The sequence below is a fragment of the Saccostrea cucullata genome, unplaced genomic scaffold, assembly GCF_032062105.1.
Source record: "Saccostrea cucullata isolate Sc308-1 unplaced genomic scaffold, CSIRO_AGI_Scuc_v1 ctg2761, whole genome shotgun sequence".
NCBI lineage: Eukaryota > Metazoa > Mollusca > Bivalvia > Ostreida > Ostreidae > Saccostrea > Saccostrea cuccullata.
Genome location: NW_026940720.1, coordinates 99,182 through 123,687, shown reverse-complemented (window position 1 = coordinate 123,687; position 24,506 = coordinate 99,182). Strand labels below are relative to the sequence as shown.

At 35.4% G+C, this 24,506-nt stretch overlaps 1 pseudogene; it reads right to left on the bottom strand.

The window, feature by feature from the left end:
• Positions 1-739: 739 nt before the first annotated feature.
• On the bottom strand, positions 740-20,185 carry LOC134256039 (uncharacterized; annotated as a pseudogene).
• Between the last annotated feature and the right edge of the window lie 4,321 nt (positions 20,186-24,506).

Genomic DNA, 24,506 nt, shown 5'->3' with positions numbered 1-24,506 from the left:
TAATAAATATGTATTGGAGGCGTGGTTATCGATCAGCGTCATTATCGATATCTCTCTCTCCCCTCTCTCTCTCTCTAGAATTCGAATAATTATGTGTATGTTATATAACGGCGTTGTTAATATGATTTTTTTTAATGTTAGGACCCACAAAATTAATTTGCTACATTCTGAAAATGGCAGTCAAACACGTTCCAAGACGTGATTTATATCAAGATTAGGTTGAAAAATACAATGATTTATATCATAAAAAGAAATAAACACGAAACTTTCATTTACTGGATATTTTCTGGGTATATAGGTCCACCAATTCTTAACTAGTCTTCGTAGTGACTTTCACTAGTAATTTTTTTTCATTGAAAATGGGCTACGATATTCACTAATACAACCACTAATTCTGAATGTAAATTAAATATTATCAAAGAAATATATAGAATGTTAAAATATGAATTTAATAATTTCTTTTAGATACAAAAGTTGGCACTTCCAGATACTGTCTTAAATGAAAAATGACGTCATGTTTCTTTCCGAACTTTGCCGGAATGTTTTTCATACATTTTTTTTAACACGTTTAACATATCTACTTCATATCACAATTAGCTATTGCCTGGAAGTTGATAGAATGATATCTTTTTCTGCAGACGTACAAATGTTCATCTGTTGTAGGTGCCATGATGAGTATGCGAGTCCCTTCGATGGCGCCAAGGACATATAAGAAACCAGCGATTGCATGGAAACCAACCTTCGTCCTTGTTGTCTCGGCATCACCAGTCGGAAACTTTATCTTGTTCATTGTCCGACACAGAATATTGATAACCTCGTCGATAGACCTAATCAAAATTTTATATTGTATAAATTTATCATGAGGGCATATTTAAACTTTGCCCTCTCTCGACCCACGAAAGAAAAAAATGGACCGACTTAAATTTTCTAAACATTCCCACTCCCAGGAAACAATTCTTTTGTTTCATTATAATTTTCTTTTCATCCCTTCAACAGCTACATTTCAATTTTATCTTCGCTTCTATTTTTCTCTACCCTTTTTCATCATGAGTTAAGAGAGGACAATTTAACATTTTTTGAAAAAAAGGCCTATTGAAATTTGGATTAAATCCACAGGTACTTGTGATTAAACCATCATAAAAATTAATTTTATCATCCTTGTATTTAAATACCTGCAAACAGATGCCTTGGATATCCTCAGAGTGTCTCCAATCACTCTCTGCTCGGAGCCAGATGCAAGAAAGGTGACGTAAAGTTACGTTAATGTACGACACAACGTGAATTAAGACGCTTTCGTGAAACGCCGAAATTTATCTACGCACTACTTACGTCGCACTTACGTACTACGTATAATTTTGCGAAACGATACCCAGGACTTGTGTGAACAGGAAATATCACAGCTATTATTGTCCGGAACTGACACTAGTGAATCAAAATACCTAGAAATGAATGTTCTCCTACAGAATTTTCTGTCTTTTACCGATTTGTCAATATGTCAAGATCTGTTCCATTATAACAGAGGATCTGCCCTTGAGCTATCCCTCCCAGCACGACCAACTTCTTGTTTGTAAACTGTTAATGCATATAAATAAACATGTTTCTGTGTTGATTTCTTATTTATGATATAATGATAATACATGTAATCACATATTTTATTTACAGCATAAAAGTAATTTGAATTTGAAGTCTGTGTTTGTTTTTATGACAATATCATGATCCTTATATTTCATGTATAAAATTATATACCTTCAAGTGAACTGGGAGGACCTGCATGTATGATCCTTTTGATGTGTCGAAGATCACAACCCATTCCTAGTGCAATGGTTGAGATCACAAGTCTGATAGGTAAATCGCTGTTGGACAGTCTGTTACCTATTGATGTATTAAAGCTGAAAATATTAAGGGTATTAATCATATGAATTTAAAAATTTGATTATATTCTGTAGTATTTGAAATCTACAATTGTAACAATTGTTAATGATTATATACTGGTATACATATTCATGTGTGAATTATGTGAATATATTTACATCGTGTGGCTGCTAGACATGATATTGCACGACTCGTGGTAAATCATTAGCATCTGCACACGTTGATCTAAAGGTTGGACTTGAGACTCTTTGCGCAAGTTCTACTCCATATCCACTGAAGTTTGCAGTAAACAACTCTTAGGGGAAAATCCTTTTCTTCAGAGTAGAGTTGAAGCAGCAGTGGCTTGAACAAAAAAAAATATGCCTGTATTGCACCCAGTTGTAGATGGAATCCTCTCCTGGACATTGAATTTTACATTGCCATTTAGCACGGAGGTTGTATTCAATTGAATATAATCTTTCATTCCTAGGAAACTAGCAGTTTCTTTTTGAGAATGCTTGCTAGCAGTTGCTGTTATGTATGGTACAGACAACGCACGGATAAACAGGAAGTTGAAATCCAACTTGTACTAAAATGAATCCATCTATACGGCATGCCTCAACAAAGTATGTGCTAAAATTTCAAGCATCTGCAATGAGTAGTTGCTGAGAAAACTGGAACGAAAATTTATTATCTATGGTACGGACAGACCACGAAAAACAGAAAGATGACATTCGATTTTAACAAAAATGAATCCCACCAAATGGCATGCCTCAGCAAAAAATGCTAAAATTTCAAAAATCTGCGATGAGTAGTTGCTGAGAACGGGCAGACAGACGGACAGAGAGGTAAACAGTATACCCCCTCACCTTCGGAGCGGGGGTATAAAAACGTGCAAATGTGTCCCAGGTCTTTGATTGCCATTTTTGTTATACTAATATGATGTTCATAATAACTCGTTTGCTTATAGCAGGTACTTGTCAACTAAACTAAGGAGAGTTGATAACTTATTAAGCAGTTTTTGCATCCTTTTACATGGTAATGATCACTGGACCTCCAAGAATATGTCTTCCCGGCCACACATGGAGAAAAAATTTACGTTGTGTACAGCTCTCACGAAGAGCATTCCTGTAAGATAGTTCGCCACTGATATTGCATAGAATATTAATTGCCTGACTTTGTTTGGGAAGTTGAGTCTTCTTCTGTTCGATCAATGCTTGTTTATATTGGACAGTTTTTACTTATTTAAAACTGGCTTTGCATACGGAACAACAAAATTGGAATTGCTGAAGATCTTTTTGATGCATTTCAGTCCTCGTGATGTGTATATCTTTACACATTGATCTCACAAGAGGAGTAGTTTATGATTTTTCTTCTTTATGCCTAGCGTATTTATGCCTTTTCAGGTCATATAGCATTGCTTCAGATAGTCAGGCCCCCGACACTACGTTTCTCATTTCGTCTAGGGGTCATGTAAAGCAATATGTCCTCCTTTCTTTAAGGAGGGCATAACAAATTTTCTTCGCAGTTTTTGCAGCAACTACTCATCACACATGCTTGAAATTTTAGCACATACTTTGTTGAGGCATACAATATGATGGAATTTATTTATGATCAAATCGAATGTCAATTAACTTTCTATTAATCCGTGCATCTGCCTGTAACTGAACTTCAACTTGATAGTGTAAATTCAAATCAGAGCGGGGTATGATTGATTGATTGTATGTTGTTTAACGTCCCTCTAACGTCGCTGCGAGGGTTTGACATGCAAGTATTTGCTTACAGACTTTTTCACTTATTTCAAACTCTAATTAATCATCTACACATGTTGAATCTCTAATCATCTACACATGTTACCGTCACGTTAGCTCAGTCGGTAGAGTAATCGCTCTGTGACCGTAAGGTCGTGAAGATTTTGAATCTCGGCTGCGACTGAAGTAAGTCGTTAAAAAAACGAGACTCCGTGTCTCGGCAGGCGTTGGCACGATAAAGATCCCTCACTGCTCAATGGCCCCGAGTGCCTAGAAAAGGTCAAAATTTGTAGCTCTTCACTGGCATATGGTGGCGTCTCTTCATGTGTAAAAAATTCTGAAATAGAGCGTTATAACTTATGATCAATCAAACTACACATGTTCCTTTTTGGTTGTACAGTATTATATGAAATTAATATGAATAAACTCAGGTGACCTATTGCTCTCTGTTTTCGTCCGTCGTCGTGTGTTAACATTTGAACATTTTCAGCTTCTTCTATGCAACCGCTCAACCAACTTTAGTACAAAGCATGGGTGAAGGGGGAAAAAAAGTGTGAATTTCATGGTCCCTGCCCCCCTTGGGGCCTGAGGGGCGGGGCCAAAACCACTATAATTAATGCAATCTTTAAAAATCTTATTCTTTACTCCTGGACATCAAGCAGTAAATCTGTTGGCATGATTGTAATCCGCATTGGGTCCTTTACTAAAATTGTGAAATTCATGGCCCTAGGGCCGGGGATTCTAGTGCTAGGGGGTTCTATAAAGATTATATTGTGAAAATGCTTTATTTCTTTGAAAATCTTCTTCTCTGTTCCTGGACATTAAATAAACTAACCAAGTACATAGTTATGTTGAATATGGCTGCCTCTTCCAAAATTTTTAATTTCATGGCCCCAGGGTCAGGGGTTCTTAGGTGCTAAGGCGGGGCTATATAGATTATAAAAGTGAAAATGCATGATTTCTTTGAAAATCTTTCTTTGCACCTGGGTGCTTAATAAACAAACCAAATACAACATCATAGTTATGATTAGTAAGAATGTCTCTTTAAAATTGTGAATTTCATGGCCCCTGGGTTGGGGGTTCTGAGCTTAGGGTGGGGGGCTATTGATTATATATATAGTGAAAATACATTAATTCTTTAAAAAATTTCTTCTCTGCTCCTGGGTATGAAATAAACTGAGCAAGTACATAGTTATGTTCAATAAGAGTGCCTCTTCCAAAATTGTGAATTTCATGGCCCAATGGTCAGGGGTATAACTATTGGTGTTAGGGTGGGGCTCTAATGATTATATAGTGAAAATACATTAATTTTTTAAAAAATCTTCTCCTCTGCTCCTGGGTATTAAACCAGTGAACTATGTACATAATTATGAGGAAGGATGCCTCTTCCAGATTTGTGAATTTCAGGGATAAGGGGTATTGGTGTTAGGGTGGGGGCTCTAATGATTACATAGTGAAAACGCATGAATTTTTTGAAAATCTTTTCCTGTGCTCCTGGATATTATGCCAATACTCTAAGTACATATTGATGATGATGAAAGGTGCCTCTTTCAAAATTAATTTCAGGGCCCCTTGGTCAGGGGTAATTGGGATGAGGGTGGGGGTTACATTGTCTGAAAATAAATTAATGCCTTGAAATCTGCTTTTTAATAATAATCGACCATTTATGATGAAATAAAATTAATGATAAAATTTCTAGAATTTTGCAATATGTGCCCCCGGGATCAGTGGGTCCTGTGGGGTGGGTTGCACAACTGGTTATAACATAGAAATGCATTTTCTCTTTGTAACTCTGATCTACCTCTGGGTATTAAGTAACCAAAGTAAGCAAGATAAGTGTATAATTATGATAAGCAATAGTGCTTCTTTCAAAATTTTGAATTTTATGGCCTCTGGTTTAAAACACGAATCAATTCAATTGTTGGAAGTTGTTGCATGATACTCGGGGGACCTATAGGGCCCATGGGCCTCTTGTTTTCAGACTATGTAGCCCCAAGTACCCTGACCCAGGGACCCTGGAATTTAGGAAAAGGCACCTTTCATCGTCATTAATATGTACTTTAAACATTGGCATAATACCCAGGAGCAAGGAAAAGGTTTTAGAAGAATTAATGCATTTTCACCATATAATCATTGTAGCCCCGCCCTAACACTAAAACCCCTGACCCCGGGACCCTGAAATTCACAAATCTGGAAGAGGCGTCCTTCCTCATCATAACTATGTACATACTTCATTGGTTTAAAACTCAGGAGCAGAGGAGAAGATTTTTATAGAATTAATGTATTTTCACTATATACATTGTAATCAATAGAGCCCCGACCTAACCCCGAACCCCTGATTCCATGAAATTCACAGTTATGGAAGAGGCACTCTTATTCAACATAACTATGTACTTGGTTAGTTTGTTTAGTACCCAGGAAAAGATCTTATTCAACATAACTATGTACTTGGTTAGTTTGTTTAGTACCCAGGAAAAGAGAAAATTATATTCAAAGGATTTATGCATTTTCACTAATATAATTAAAAGAGCCCCGCCCTAACACCAGAACTGCTGGCCCCGGGGCCATGAAATTCATAATTTTGGAAGAGGCAGCCTTATTCAACTTAACTATGTACATGTATTTGGTTTGTTTATTAAATACCCCGGAGCAAAGAAGATTTTTAAAGAAATAATGCATTTTCACTATATAATCTATATAGCCCCGCCCAAGCATCTTAGAACCCTGACCCTGGGGCCATGAAATTCACAATTTATGATCCCCTTTCCCCATAGATGCGTTATGTCAAATTTGGTTGAGTGGTTGCCTAGAAGAAGCTGTAAATGTTCTAATGTTAACGCACAACGCACGTAGTCCAAAATATCTGACGTTTTCCAGGCTTATTTTAGATTTTGATATTTCATATGCCAGGAAAACGTCAGAACCAGCGCCATTATGGAAACTGGAAATTTCGCCGTTTTCAAACGGAGCATATGGAGAAATGGCGTGCAGTTTATTCGTGAGATTGCTCACACGTGACTTAAAACTCAATAATATTCATAAGATCTTGCAAAAACTCAAAATACACCATTTCTTTATTTTTCTTATATGTAAACACTAAAACCTGGCGTTTTGTTATTTTTGCAAGACCCGTCATAATTATATTGGTACAAATTTGCATAATTGATTGTTTACAGGGCGTGATACCGTCTTTTTAATAATGAGTAGGTCGCGCCGGGGCAAGATATTACCGTTTTTAAATCAAAAAGGCGGTCGTAACTCTTCATGAAATGCTAAATCAACTGTATTTTTTTAAAATAGACATTAGTCTGCGCCTATGATAAAAACACTAATCCTGTGCTCTTTCCTTAAATAAAACCATGTTCTCTCGCTTCGAATTTTCAAATAAATAAGGTGGTCGCAACTTTCACTTTAGCATCAACATTATTGTTATTTCCGGTAGAAAATAAAATGAAAAACCAAAACATCTTTAGCCGAAATGGTTAGTATATAAAATTTTGCAATTTTTGTACGTTCACTATATAAGCTCTTATGAATGCTGTCGCCATTATAGCTCCAATATGGCCGATATGCAAATGAGCAGAATGAACACCATTTCTCCATATGGTTCATTTTCTACACTTGCAAACCGAACTAAATGCCGGAATCAGAATTTATCAATAGCACAATGCCTCTAGTACTCACCAATATCGATGAAAAGAAAATATACCACTGCACATTCCGATTCCAGAACTTGCAAGATTTTAAAATGCACGAAATGAAGACAAAGCTCGACACTCTGATAAAATGTTTTCAACGGATTGTATATTTCATAAATAAACCATAAAAACGATATTAGCAAGTATTAAAGGTATTGTACTATATATAACTTGTGACTTTGAAATTTTTTAATTTGGTTTGCAAGTTTCTAAAAGCCGCCTCCGGTTGGAGGCAGCGATTTCCCAGTTTTCGTAATGGCGCCCGTTCTGACGTTATGCCGGCATGTAAAATATCAAAATCGATTAAAAGCCTGAAAAACGTCAGGTATTTCGGACAAAAAACACGAAGACGGACAAAATCGGATAGTAATAGGTCACTTGAGTTTACTCAGGTGAGCTTAAAAGCGTAGACAGAAAAGGTTTCAAATTGAGCATATTTTTGTTGAACTAACGTCAAGCGTACTAATACGTTTTTGACGTAACTCGTTGTGACGTAGGCAACTTATGTTGCACGAAATGGATTTAATCTTTTACCAAATCAAATGACGTGTCACAACTAATATTAAATTGTTAGAAAACGGTCAAATTTAATCCAACTGATACTATCACTTAGTGATATTGTCTTTATTCATGTTCAAGGAAGTGTTTCACAGACTGAAAAAATTATTATATCCGAGTAGCAGTCAAAGTCAATTAAATTCAAGAAGCATTCCCGGTAGGTACATTACATGTTAATGTTTTCACCAAGTCTAAAGGCATTAGCTACATTGAAACAGAATGTAAATAACAATTATTATCAATCATTCTTACATTGATGTTTTCTTTTACGAAAAATATTTTAAGAATTGTTATTTTTTAACACCTATCACAGGACCTTAATAAGCCAGATATAAAAATACTGTTCTGAAATGACTAAATGGAGCACCTTGGGTGAGCACTCCTAATACTCGGAATGGATTTGTTATGTATTATACTGACTTTATGAGCTAAAAGGCATCACTTTGGTCGTTTTAAATGTCAACACACATTAGGAAAAATTGTCAAAGTGTAATATAAGAGGGGACATGATTACAAGAACAAAACAACTAATATCTTTTCGAAAATATCTTTCTCGACAGATGCCATCTTTACTTAATTTATTAAATGCTGCTTTACATTGATTTTTACTGGGTTTTTTTCCTTACGTTTTAGGATTGTAATTGCGCTAATTGGATCTTTCACTACCCGCCACAAAATGCATGGACTTTTTAAACTGTAATGTCCCCGTAGACTATTCATTAGTGGAAGGCCATTTGACTCAGGGGGTGGGGGTACATTTTTCCGAGTCAGCAGAATATTTATTTTCATGTCGGTGAAGGAAAGATAATTCTACTTCAGTAAGATCAAGGACAGATTATTTATTATCTACGAAGAAAGTCTGACAAACCCATGGGTCTTGTGGGTTCTTAGCATCATATAACAACTTTCCAACCTTTGAATTTGGGTTGTGCCGTAAACCAGAGGCCATATCATTCACAATTTTGAAAGAGGCACCACTGGTTATCATAATTATACACTAAGCATGCTTAGTATTATTACGTTAGGTATGTCACTCGTCAGCTTTTATAGAAAAGTTCACGCAGTACCTTTTACTTCAAAACTATTTATTATAATTCAATTTTTATAACATAGTATCATTTAACAATGAATATTATTCAACATTGAATAAAAAACTGCTCCAAAATCCACAAAGAAGCAAGGTTTATGAGGGACTATTTCTTGTTGTGGAAGGATATTTAGCAGAAAATTCGGCAAATCTACACATATATTTATACATTTAATATCTTGAAACTGTTCTCGACCTCGACTCTAGAACCTTTTGACATAACATTTAAGAAATAAAGTCCGCGTTTTCGTGAATGTTGCAGAATAACCTCCGAGGTCGAGAAATGTTGTTTGAAAGATAAAAGCCGAGGCGTTAGCCGAGGCTTTTATATTTCTAACAACATTTCGAGACAATAAGGACTTTATTTCTATTCTACCATGTATACTACAATCGCTAAATTACGGATAATCGTTTCCTCTATAGAGAAACGAATTAGGTCACCATGTCTGTTTCATTTAACTCCAGAGGTAAAATTTGTTTGCTTACCTGTGTATAGAATGCAGCCGATTTGAGCTTTCGTTACATTAAAAATAGCCTTTTTAAATTACAAATTTGTTCGTAATATGTATTGATCAGTTAAAATGAATTTTATATTGATGTATTTATTATATATTACTGTAAATAAATTATTTGAATGTCAATGAAAAACTTAAATTGTAAAACATGTACATTAATACAAAATCTAATATGTTTACGATATTCTTGACAATGCGTCTGCAATAACATTGTCTTTGCCTTTGATATGCTTAATTGGTATGTTGTATTCTTGTAACAACAAACTCCATCTAGTCAGTTGATTCTGGTTTGACAATTTATGTAAAAATGTCAGGGGGTTGTGATCAGTATATACAAGAATTGGATGCAAAGTAACATTAAAAAAAACATCAAAATGCTGTAAAGCTAACAACAAAGCAAGGCATTCTTTTTCAATGGTAGAATAATTTTGTTGACATTTTGCAAGTTTCTTTGAAAAATAAGAAACATCTCTATCTACATTATCACTATGTTATTGAAACAAAGCTGCCCCGATTCCAACATCACTAGCATCAACAGTAAGCTTGAACTGCTTAGAAAAATCTGGAGTTGACAGAACTGGATTGCTTATAAGGACAGATTTGATTTTATGAAATTATTTTTCACAGTCCTTTGTCCATTCAAAGTTAACCCTCTTTGGTAAAAGCTTTGTAAGTGGACTAACTACTGAGGAAAAATGTGGACAAAATTTTCTGTAAAACCCAGCCATGCCCAATAACCTCATTAATTCTTTCTTGTTTGTAGGAATCGGGAACTTTGCAATTGCTTCCACTTTAGCCATTATGGGTGTAACATAACCTTGACCTACTTTATGACCTAAATACTCTACATAAGCATGAAAAATTCACTCTTTTCAAGGTTCACAGATAAATTTGCTTCAGCTAAAATGTCAAATAAAGCACGCATGATTCGGATATGTTCGTCCCATGTGTTGCTGTGTATGATGACATCATCAATGTAGGCCTCGCATCCCTCAAGGTCTTGGAGAAGGGAGTGAATCATCCTTTGAATGTAGCCGGTGCGTTTTTCATGCCAAAAGGCATTACTTTATACTGGTAAAGTCCATCTGGTGTAGCAAAAGCAGATATTTCTTATGCTCTATCTGTTAACGGCACTTGCCAGTGGCCTTTCAACAGGTCAAATTTACTGACAAATTTCGCGTTTCCAATGTTGGCAATACAGTCATCGATTCTAGGTATAGGAAATGAATCAGTTTTTGGAACAGAATTCACCTTTCTAAAGTCTGTACATAATCGGTAGGTACCGTCCTGTTTTGGTACAAGAATACATGGTGAGCTCCAGTTACTTTTACTAGGTTCAATAATGTCATTGTCCAACATGTACTGCACTTCCCTTCTTAGGTACTGCAATTTTATTGGATTAAGACGGTACGGATGTTGTTTGATAGGCAGAGCGTCACCCACTATAACATCATGACAAGCTGCATTAGTTTTCTTTGGAACATCCGAAAAGATTTGATGATACTCATTCATCAAGTTTTTAACTTGTTCTTTTTGGTGAATGTTCAAATGTCCAAGTTTTGCATCCAAAACAGGCTTAACTTCTGAGTTTTTCAAACGAACACTCTGATTACAATCTTTCTCATTCATTTCTACACTCAAATCACTTTCAATACAATTTTGAACAGTCTTAGCATTGGCTAAAGTGGAAACTGGTTTTAGAGAACTTCGGTCACACCTTTCAAAGTACTCTTTTAACATGTTAATGTGACAAAACCGTTTCTCTTTTCGTCGACCTGGTGTCCTAACTACATAGTTTACATCACTAATCTTGCTTTCAATTTCATAAGGGCCGTAATATCTGGCCTGTAAAGGATGACCAGGAATAGGTATAAATACAAGAACCTTATCACCTGGCTTAAAAAAAACAAATTTCTGGCATCTTTGTCATACCACATTTTCATTTTCATCTGAGAACTCTTCAAATATTCTTGTGCTAATTTACAAGCATTGTAAAGTTTTTCTTTGAAATCAGACACATAATCTAAAAGATTAAGATCACTAGTCTCAGTCAGCCACTTTTCCATCAACAATTTCAAAGGACCTCTAACCGTATGACTGAACACCAATTCAAAAGGACTAAACCCAAGAGATTCCTGGACTGCCTCTCGTGCAGCAAATAGTACAAGATGAACCCCTTCATCCCAGTCTTTCTCATACTGATAACAATAGGTCTTCAGCATTGTTTTTAGGGTTTGATGAAAACGTTCTAGCGCTCCCTGGGACTCAGGATGATAAGCAGTTGATCTATACTGCCTAATACCCAACTCGTGCATGACTTGCTGGAACAATCCCGACATAAAATTTGAGCCTTGATCTGACTGAATTGCCTTTGGTGCTCCTACAAAACTGAAGAACTTGGTTAGGGCCGTAACTATGCTCTTTGCTTTTCTATTCCTAAGAGGTATGGCTTCAGGGAATCGAGAGGATGTACACATAATGGTAAGTAAATACTGGTTCCCAGATCTAGTCCTAGGCAAAGGTCCTACACAATCCACCAACACTCGACTAAACGGTTCTTCAAAAGCTGGAATGGGTTGGAGAGGAGCAGATGGTATCTTCTGATTTGGTTTACCTACTATCTGACAGACATGGCATGACTTACAAAACTAGGAAACATCCTTTCCTAGCTTAGCCCAATAAAAATGACTTAAAATCCTATTATAAGTCTTATTGACACCTAAATGACCTGCCATAGGTGTATCGTGAGCTAAACTCATGACATCTTGGCGATAAGCAGCTGGTACCACTATCTGGTGAACAAAACGCCACACTTCATCTGGGGAAGCGTCTGGTGGTCGCCATTCTCGCATAAGGATGCCATCTTTCCTATAGAAGCATTCTCCAACTTTAGTGGCCTCTTCTGGTGGAAGTGCCCTCTTATTAAGTTGGATGATATCTGGGTCTTTATGTTGTGCTGAAAGTAACTGCTCTCGGCTTAGGATATCCTTGTCTTGGTTTACTGATAGATTTGACTCTTTTTCATCACCACTAAGTTTTGGTAAAGGTTCATTCGTCACCAGCTTCTTGATGTTGTGTGGTTCCATGCTTGTTTGAGTGCCATCAAGGTCAGATAAAAAAGTGTCATTCAAATCAATATCAATAGAGGAATTTGTCTCGTAAAAAGCTAGAGTATGGTCTCCTCCTTTTCTCCTCTTCTGGCCATCGCTCTAGTAACAGCACAGGCTGGATAAATGTCATCATCTTCATCATCGCACATGCCATTGGAAGTGATTTTCTCACAAACTATAGGATCAGGTACAACCTTTCCACCAGCTAAATCGTTGCCTAGCAATAAAGAAATGCCTGGAACGGGAAGAGTAGGTCGAACACCTACGATAACAGGTCCAGTAACTAAATCCGACTTCAAACTAATTCTCTGCAGGGGAACATCAATGACGCTTAGCTCCACACCCTGTAATAAAACTGACCCACCAGTAGAAGTCTGCTCAGACAAAGGAAGCACTCCCTCTAACAACAAAGTCTGTGCAGCACCAGTATCTCTCAAAATCTGGACAGGTTTAATTTCGCTAGAGTCACTGAGTGAAACAAATCCCTGAGACATAAAGGGCTTATAATCCTCCATAGAACCAATAGAACTGGACTGTGAACCCTGAACATCAGGAGTGTCAGAACAAATAGAAACTAAAGCTTCCTTATCACCTCTAACTGCCGCACAAGCATGTGGCTGAGTTTTATCAATGTCATTTTTTCTCTTAAGTTTAAAGCATTCACTGATCAGATGACCTTTTTTCTTACAATAACTACAAGTAGGAAGCGACCCTATTCCAGAAGATCCTTCAACACGTCCTGGACCGGACTTAAAACTACCTTGAGATGGAGACTGGGAACTTGTGGAAGACTGAGACCCTGAACCACTCTTTTTACATGTGTCTAAATTTGTAGAATTATTGCTAGACTGAGATCTTGAAACAAAATTCCTTTTATGAGACAGAGCATAAGTATCAGATATAACTGCTGCCTCTTCAAGAGTTTTCACATTCTTATCTTCTAAATGTGTTTTCAAATCTTGAGGAACACATTCCTTAAACTCTTCTACCAGGATGACTTGGCGCAAATTAGCAAAAGTTTTATCAAGTTTCTTAGATCTAAACCAGTGATCAAATAAATCTTCTTTCTCTCGTGAAAATTCAACAAATGTTTGATTATCAAACTTTCTATACTTTCTGAACTTTTGTCTATACGCTTCAGGTATTAATCCATATGCTTTTAGTATTGCTGCTTTGACCTTCTCATAGTCTGAACTCTCAACTACCCCTAGTGCAGAGTATACCTCAGCTGCTTTGCCAACCAGTACACTTTGTAACATCGTTGACCAAACATTTCGTGGCCATTTAAGATTCTCTGAGACCTTTTCGAATTGGGGAAATATTTGTCTACAGATTTTTCTTGAAATTTTGGAACTAATCTGATATTTTTAGCTGCGTCAAATTCAGTTTTGACAACTGACGGTTCTGGTTGGTTCTGTAATTTTAATTTCTCTAATTCAAAGTTCATTTCACGCTCTCTTTTTCGCTCTTGTCTTTCTAATTTGTCTAATTCAAATTTTCGTTCACGCTCTCGTTCTTCTCTTTCTCACTCTTCTCTTTCTCTTTCTCGATCTTCTCTTTCTAATTTTTCTCTTTCAAATCGCATTTTCTCTAACTCTACTTGAAACTGATATTCTGCCATTTTATAAGAGCCTAACTCTGATTTAACTGTATATTCTGGAAGATCGTATTTTTCAAAGATGTTTTCTTCTACTAGTTTGTTTGCAACCTTTTTTCTAATGTCTTGCTTTTTCTGAGAGGATTTAACATCTAACCCAAGATGCAAACCTAATGCGATCAAGTCATTCTTTTTTAACGTATCAAAAACCTGAACACTTGGTGAATTAAGAAAGTCTGTGACCGAAAACACCATGTTGATTTCTGCTGGCTTATAATTTAATTTAACGATTCAACTAACAAAATTCTGACAATAAACTGCAAAAGTGCAAGAAATTCTTTATCCCGGACGAGCCCCCAATTCTGTTATGGGCCAGAATAACCCTAAATGCCAGCAAAGATCAATCACACAATTTAAACTTAACAATTATTTATTTACAGTAATATATAATAAATACATCAATCATTAAGTACAAACTTAGCAAGAATCTAAAAATACATACATCAGAGTGTCCGTTGCTGCACACAATGTCCCAGTGAAAATATATCCCAGTTATACCTTAATGGTGCTTATCTATCCATCGAATGAACAGGGTATTTATACAGTATCATAAATTTAGAATATTCTAGAAGTTGTTAAAACATGATATTACTGGAACAATCTGGACATACACAGAATTTAAGAATGTTCTAGAAAAATGACCAAACATGTTGACCACTCTGGAACATTCAAGACATTTAATGTTACTAATAATATACATGATGAATCAATACAAATATAACACACCTCACAACAGATTATACTATAACAAAATCATGTTCCTGTTTTACTGCTAAAATCACGTTGTTTAATGTGTAGGGGGGTGATTCAACAAATTTGAGACAATTTTCATAAGTGAAGAAGTTGGTATTACTTTTTCTTCTTTCTCTGTCTAACATGGTTCAATGAGCTTTGTAATGCATATGCTCTTTTATTTCAACGCTAGCCGCGAGTCAAAGTAAACAGATTTTATTATATTTAAGAAGTAAAATCATATTTTTTATGCTTTTGTCATGACCGCAACCATACAAAAACATGCAGTATATATTTTTCTATATACTTCAAAGAAATATTTCTTTTACCAATGAAAAGAAAATGAATACTCTGTAATATAATAGAAGTTTTAGAATTTTGGAATACGTTTCTATTCTGTAGAGGGCCAAATAATTCGCCATATTTTAAAAAGATGCTATTTGTGTAATTTCAAATAAAGTTTTTTTGTCGTTGAAAACCAATATTAATACGTTTTAGGAAATAACAGGCATGAAATAAAGTAAATTATATCACTAAGACTTATTTTTTACTTATAATCAATAGCATGTAATTTTATATGCACGAAAGACAAGTGTTGTGGTCATGACTAAAATGTTCTGTCATGACATCAAATTTCGGTCATGACATTGCTTTTAAATACATACAAAGAATGTCAATGTATGACTCTAAAATAACAAAACCAAAAGACCATTTAATACTAAAAATAACAACCATTTTAATTCAAACAATTTCATTCAATTAAACTGCTAAATCTGAACAATGTTATTCAAACATTAACTGATAAATTTGAACACTTCTGATATTGTTCCTATTCATCCTCTTCTTTTTCAATGAAAGAAAAAGTGAGCTAGCTCACATACCCCACGCTCCCCCAAAACTTGACGGTGAAACACATAATGAAAGGCACAGCTAGTGTACATTAAATACATATAGATCAAAAAGGGCAATAATTGCAAAAAAATCTTCACATCAAAATGTCTTACATATGAGGACATTTAAATGTGGAATGAAGTTTCTAGATAAATAATGGAATCAAAATTTCTTGGCATTATACAAATCCAAACATTAATTTGAAGTGGTTGGGGGGGGGGATTTTCTTGAATAATAGGCAAAACTTTTGGGATAAAAGAAACTATTAAACAGTTTAAGAGGAGTGGTGCTAACAAACTGTTCATCTCTATATTCTAAATATGGCCAAAAAGTTTAAGTTGGAAAGTGTGGAAATTCCCGGAAAAATAAAGGAATCGGAATTTTTAATATGCACATCTACACATTGTGTCCTAAATACCTGCAAAGTTTGACGAAATTCTGTGCAGCGGTTTATGAGGAGTTGCGCTGACAAACTATTCATCTCTATATTCAAGGTATGGCCAAATGCCTAAGTTTAAAAGTGCGGAAATTCCCGGAAAAAATAATGGAATCGGAATTTCCTGGTAATAGGCACATCTACACATTGTGTCCTAAATACCTGCAAAGTTTGACGAAATTCTGTGCAGTGGTTTATGAGGAGATGCGCTGACAAACTGTTCATCTCTATATTCAAGGTATGGTCAAATGCCTAAGTTTAAAAGTGCGGAAATTCCCGGAAAAATAACGGAATCGGAATTTCCTGGTAATATGCACATCTACACATTGTGTCCTAAATACCTGCAAAGTTTGACGAAATTCTGTGCAGCGGTTTATGAGGAGTTGCACTGACAAACTGTTCATCTCTATATTCAAGGTATGGCCAAATGCCTAAGTTAAAAAGTGCGGAAATTCCCGGAAAAAATAAGGGAATCGGAATTTCCTGGTAATATGCACATCTACACATTGTGTCCTAAATACCTGCAAAGTTTGACGAAATTCTGTGCAGCGGTTTATGAGGAGTTGCGCTGACAAACTGTTCATCTCTATATTCAAGGCATGGTCAAATGCGTAAATTAAAAAGTGAGGAAAATCCGGGAAAAATAAAGGAATCGGAATTTCCTGGTAATATGCACATCTACACATTGTGTCCTAAATACCTGCAAAGTTTGACAAAATTCTGTGCAGCGGTTTAAGAGGAGTTGCGCTGACAAACTGTTCATCTCTATATTCAAGGTATGGCCAAATGCCTAAGTTAAAAAGTGCGGAAATTCCCGGAAAAAATAAGGGAATCGGAATTTCCTGGTAATATGCACATCTACACATTGTGTCCTAAATACCTGCAAAGTTTGACGAAATTCTGTGCAGCGGTTTATGAGGAGTTGCGCTGACAAAAAAAGAGGACTGACTGACGGACTGACTGACTGACTGACTGACTGACGGACGGGTCAAAAACATTATACCTCCCGCAACTAGTTGCGTGGGGTATAACAAGCTCCCAGATTTCTGGTTCAATTTCTAAATGTCTCTTAGTCACGGGTCTAGGTGGGTTGTCCAGAATTGTTATAATGTTTTCCTTTTGATACCAAAGCACATCATCCATCATAGGCCAGAAGAATCTGTTACGACCAACCCTGTGCATTGTTTTGACTTCGATTTCTACCTCTTCATCCACTGACAAAATAAGTCCAGGATAGGCTTTGCCATCATATTTCACAACACAGTAGTTTGAAACTAGACTCTCGTCCACCTCAACGATATGACGAAGCTTGGAAACCGTGCTCGCTGTGGTGTTTACTGCTACTTCCTCACAGGTTTGCAAAATAGACGATGAAGAATGCGCAGCTTCTCTCTGAAATATATACATGCACAATTACTTTGATTCTAAGCAATGAAGCATCAATTAATCTATACTAACAAATCAACTACAAGACATAATTAAAAAGGAAACTACAAAACTAAAAATTTTAAGGTCAACCTGGGTTGGAAAAGAAAACGTTTCTGGCTTGAAACATTGACAGATGGCTGGTCGTGCACAAAAGCAGGATAGTGGTCTATGCAAAATGGTTCCTCTACTTGGAACAATAATCTGTAAACAAGAGAAAACATAATTATCTTATATGCTAATATCAACATTTAGACTTACTTTTTTACATTATGTCTTATACAAAAACATGTGTAGTTAAAATATGTACCTGATGAATCTGCATAGTTCTTGTAATCGGTTTTAATGTTGTTGGCAATACACTTTCAATCTCTTTAACTTGTTCCTCTGTTATTTTCACTAGCTTAACTGATGTTCCTTTTGACTCTAATGCCAGGATGAGATCATCGGACCCCATTATGTCACCCCCTTCATTAACAAATCTGTCTGCTGATCTTTTTACAACGGCCCCGATGCCATCTGCAGCACCCTTTCCGTGACCAGCTTCAAGAAAATTCCATGAAGCTGAATTGAACCCAAACTCAAAGATCTTGTTTGCCAACAAATAAAAGTTTTGTTTGTTCCTGTACTGAGTAGTGGGGCCGTCACTTATAAAATGAATGACTGTTTTTCCTGTTTGTTGACGTAAATATTTCAACACTGGATGTAAATGTGCCCAAATGCTGGGAGGACCATGCTGTAAACAATCTGAGACAGAACAGAATGATAAAGTATTATCTCTTGTATAGGCTACTCCTGTGTGCAAAGAAATCTGCCGTTTCGATGATCCAAAATGCATACTCTGGATTTCATTACCATATTTGCAATTGTAATTCTCGGAGAAATCTATATGTACAATCAACTCATCAGCCGAAAGATTTTCTCTCAGATGTTTTAACGAGCTATACTGATGAAAAATGTTGAAGTTATGCTTCGCAACTCGAGGGAGATCCCTGTGAATCTCGTCCAGTAGCACTTGAATGGAACCTTGATTGGTTTCTTTTGATGTTATGTTGACTTTTTTTGAAACTGTATTGCCGTCTTGAGTTCTCTCCCTTTCAATGGACTTGGTTTCCCAGCTAAACCATTCAACTTGTTTTCCAAGATGAACACTCTGGTCAAAAGTTGAGAGGATTTTTCCACTGCAAGTGTTGCATTCACCATACATACATTCTTTACTTTTTCTGCTGCATTTCAAGCTGTCTAAAATCTTGTCAACATCTCTACTGTGGAGAACTTTTTCTATGTGAGCTCTTTCTAGTTTTAAAGAAATGTTCTGGCACGTCCTGCAAAGGCATGTGTCACGGTCCTTGTCTGAAGGCTTTCTTATGTGAAATGGCTTTAATTGGCAGAAAAGACTGTATGACACTTTGCAAAAATTCTCTGTAAGGTATTTTGCGTGAAGTGTTTTCAAATCATAGTTCAATAACCGAATCTGTCTTTTTTCGCCTTTTCGAGTAATAGTAGATTTTACCCCTGCCTTTATTCTAGAATTGTCATCACGACTTAGAAACTCATGTATGCTCTTCTTGGCTCTTGGGGTCTTCCTGATACATCTTACCCGTGGATGATTGCTTTTTAAGGGAATCCCTATGGATCGTTTTGCAAATACTCCAATACGATAACGGCGTAATATGTTATGAGCAAAGACTAAACTGGATATTACTCTTTTTTCCTGATTTGTTGATGATCGATATCGACGTTGAATTCTTTGAAGAATGCTTTCATATAACATCAGTGCTTTCTTTGCTTCTCCTTTTTTGATAGTTTCTTCTGCTTTTCTCACGATATCAGACTTGCAACTATTCTTAAGTCTCTGACATTTCTTTTTCCATTTGTTGACTAGCTTCTTTTGCCTAAACAGTGAAACTTGCAGTTTTTCAATAGTCCTGTACGCCTTTGCTCGATCCCTTTTAATTTTTTTTCTCCCTAGCTTCCGCATGGTTTCTGCTCTTCTATCATCCATTTGTTGATTTTGAAGTGGGGGTGAATTTGGTGGTGTTTCTGGTAATTTACTTATAAGATCTTTATCTCTTTTTCTTTTGTTTCTTTGTGTTGTTCTCCATTCTTTTCTCTTCTTTCTTTGCTCTCTTTGAGACATTTCCTTAATACTTTTCCTGTTTTGATCTCCCTTTTCCTTTCTTCTTTTGTTTCTCTCCCTCTCTTTTTTCTTATATTCTTCATAGAGGACAGGGTTTTCTTTTAATTTTTGTCGCCATATTGCTGAACGTTCCTTTGCAGTAAGAACCATTTTAGTTGTCGTGCTTCTTTTTGTCTTAGTTTTAAAATATCTTTTGATGTTTCTAAAGTATCGTAGAGTTCAACCACTCTGGTTGCCCACGAACCTTCTTGCGGACCATGTAATGTTGAATTAAACAAGCCCTCTAATTCCGCATGTTTTTTATCCGTTAGGTCCAACTCTTTACAAAACACTAAAAAAAATGTTTTATGCTTTATTAAATATAAATTAATTATAATAAAGATAGTTTAAAATATTTTATTTAATATATGTTGTTATTATAGCAAAATTAATAAATGATAAAAGTTTGTATTAACAATTGTAACTATTGTCATGACCACAACAAAATTAAGTTGCGGTAAATGACAGTTTTGGTCATGACATAAATTGAGTTATTACCTGATCAGCTCACCATACATACTATATGGATGGTACAATGATGTACATAGCATTGCAGAAACATAAAATAAAGCTGTTTGGTACAAGTTAACTATGTGAAATATTTGTATTATTGTGTTTTAGAACATTCGGTCATGATACATACAAAAGGAATTAATAAAAAAAGATACTTACAACGAGCTTTTTCTTCTAAATCAGTTGATCTAAACTGGTCTCTTCCCGCCATCAAAACTTTTCATACTTTATAAACCTTCTTATATAGAGAGTAATAATACAAAGGGCAGTAACTCCATTTAAATAGCAGATTGCACAATTGTTTCGGTCATGACGAAATATCAAGTGACACAAGAATATGCAACAAAATTTTATTGGTATGATTGATAAAGCTAATGAATAAAAAACAAAACATATTTAGAAGAAGTTTATTTAAGTAAATAAGACAAATGAAACTGAAAAACAAAAACTAGACGCGTCAAAAAAACTACTAAAAGTGGTAAGTCTATCATAGGGACACTGATATACGTCATTGATACATGATTCGGTTGGATTATTTTTCATTATTAAAATCAAACTTTAACATTTTTGCATATCACTACAAAAAAGAATATCTTTTTATTTAATATTTAGAACAAAATCATGAAAATTTTGTTATATTTAACAGACACATTAGAGTGTTTTTCGTGAGGGACAAAATTTGTCTCAAATTTGTGGAATCACCCAGGGAGGTCCGTGGAATAGCCCCGCTTAGCTATAAAAACCGAAATTCATCAGCAACTTGATGCAATTTACAGTGTTTATACTGCAAAAGACGACATATCGATGTGGTCTAAACAAGTATTTCATTCTACAGCCAAATATGCATTTGAATTGTTCAGATTTGATACGTGTTTCTGATCTGATAATTTTTTGATGACGTTCGTGATTTATTGGAGAATAATGTCCGCCGGTTTCCTTTGATCTTTACAATTATCGTAGTAGAATTAGCTATACTGGTCGAAGACAAGAAGAGCTTATGCGATGGTTAGGTGTCCGTCATCCGTCTGTCTGCAAAATAATTTTTCTAAATGCTATTCCTCCTACAGATCTGATTTGATTTCATTATAACCTGGCATACAAATAAACTACACTTAGATGTATAATTTAATTCATCGGTTTTTGATTTAGATGAATGGTGTTGTCATGGTTACTAAAAATAGAAAATTCTGTGAAATTCCTTTAAAACGCTACTTCTCCATTTAGTTTTGGTATGATTTCAATATAACTTGGCACACAAATAGATTACACGAAGATACATAATCAGTGCATCGGTTTTTGATTTCGATGAACGGCGTTGCCATGATTACTAAAAATAGAAATTTCTGTGAAATTCCTTTAAAACGCCATTACTCCTACAATTTTGGTTTGATTTCAATACAATTTGGCACACAAGTAGTCTACACTAAGATTTTCTATTTATTGCTGATTGTTGCAAAGTTTTAAATCCAAGTGCTACTTTTCCTTTGTTATACGTACAGACCAGCAGAGCTACAGTCTCATCGGACTTGTGGTTTTTAGCTTTAATCATGGAAAAAAGTAAGAGTGAATACTCTATTTCGGAAGAATGTTCAGTACCTTAATAGAGAGAAATAGAACGATGTATTTTGTGAACAGAAACCTATTTACAAGTCGTATTAAGGATAAATAACACAAACTTTTTTCTTCCAAAATTCAGATAGTTTTGCTGAATTAGGTGCCTTTCTCACTTTAGAAGTGTTCAGTTAAACCAACTTTATAACTGGCCAAGCCACAAAAAGTGCAAAATTGCAACTTTACAGTTTATAATGTTTTTATAAAAGTTTATAAAATGTATTCAATTTTCCATCTTCGCTAGCTCAGGGTTTCCGATCCGAAACTGTCAAGTAGATTTCGGTTCGGAAACCCCTGGCTAGCAAAGAAGTTAGTTTTCTTGCTTCAAATTTTCTGTGAACATTCTGAAGAGTGCGTTTTAACACTACACACAACTTAAATTACATTTTCGTCAAAAGAAATATTCAGTGCGTGCAACTCTTCTGTGTAGGCGGTAAAAAAAAATTTTGTAGTATGTATCCTTAAAGCATGTTAATGTTTTTCATTGTATTTGCTGGACAATTATTTACACACTGAATTGTTTAAGGATTTCCGCAATCATGACAAGGAGCACACATAATCGACAGGGTATGCTTACTCCTCCGTGGCACGTGATCCCACCTCTAGTGTCTTTAGGTCCGTTTTGATTTTGAATAGTCCTAAACTAGTTAAAATGCATTGCTTAATAATGATAGAAGTGAAATGAATCAAATTCAAAAGACTGATAACATGTAAGGAGACGGACAAGTTGCACGTCAAAAGTTTTCGAAGAGTTATCTGCCCTGGATGAAAAGAAGAAATTTTTAATTTCTCAAAATTTCTTCGGTAAATAATTCATTTTATTTCATATTTTAAGAAAGAAAGAGGTTATGCATATTTTCACCAAGAGATTTGTTTGACATTTAAATTACTCTTTGAAATACTGAGTATCTTACAAAAACATGCACTGTCCATAGACTTCAAAATAAAAATCAAGGTGCAATTAATTGGTCAGTAATCAAAATTTTATAAACTCCTTTGGTGAAGCATTTTTATTTGATAGCCTTTTTAAAATGCAACCATGATTTATAATATCGGACTATTTATTTATTAGGTACAAAATATGGTCGTTATACATTGAATACCTTGAATGGGTTTTTAAGCTTATTTGCTCGTTATCTAAAATATATTTAACCTAAATGTAGAGAAAACTAACGCTTTAAACGAGAGACATTATTCCATATGTGGGTATACAAATATATAGTATTTACGAGGTCTGATATAAAATTGTATTGCGTAGAAAGAAACCATTGGTATTTGACAGTGTAATTAACAGCAGGGCTCTGTCCCACCAAGCTGAGAAAAGATAATCACAGTAAGAACTCTAATTTATATGATAATTTCACTTTGAATAAAGAAAAAAAAATAAATGGGCTGCCACAAAAAGCATGCCTTCTGAAGAATTTTAATCTATGGACATCATCTCTAGATTGGAGGATTATTCAATAGAGAAGACAGTAGAATTTTCAATCTCAAATATGTACAGTATTTCATGTTTTGTCATCTTAAACAGGAATAACAGTAAATTAATACTGTAAACAAGTGTTGCTGATTCCTCAAGAAAATACTTATTCTGATGATAATGTAAAATAAGTACATGTAGTCATTTTCAAAAAATGGTTCCATGGATAGGGTATAAAAGTTTAAATTTTATCATTTAAAAGCAACATGGCTTCACAAATATTTTTTTTGGGGGGTCGGGGGTGGGGGGTGGGGTTTAAACCGTGAGTATACACCTGGTCCAAAGGAGAGAGGGGGGGGGGGGGTAAATATGCCCTGTTTTACCCGTGTGTGTCAGTCTGTCCGTAATAAATTTTCGTCGAAGTTTTCTCGACAAATACTCGTTGCAGATGATTCAAATTTTGAATAACTTATTTAGGCATGTTATTTGGTGAGATTGAATTTTTGTTCAAATCAGTGCCTGAGTCAACGTCTCCTGTTTATTCGTGCGTCTGCCCATTACACTCAGCGCAGATGCTTAAGATTTTAGCACACTTTTTCTCTAGGCCAGTAATTTTGTGGGATTTATGTCTACGTATTCAACATGAGAGGGTCTGTTTATCAGAGAGAAGTATAACTAGTGAGCATTCGTCCATAGTTCTTGTTTTATACTTCTCTGGATCTTTGATATACATTCACGTGCCAAAAGTATGTCAATTTTTCTCAAGATCGTCGCCATACAAATTTTGTTTACTACGTGAACAAGCTCATTCAAAGCATTTGTGTCCCCTGAAGGAAAAAAGAGGAGGATGATCAGATTGCTGGTTCGACCCCTCCCAGGATTTACAGATTATAAAATAACGGAATCAAGTAAATGGAAAAAAAACATAACAATATTCATATAAAGATTTTAATTATTTTAATATTTTTAATAATTAGTTTCAATTCCCAACTGCTACTTTTCTTTTCCTTCGCTATAAGTACAAACCAATGGAGCATCAGTCTCGACAGAGACTTCTGGTTTAGACCTTGCA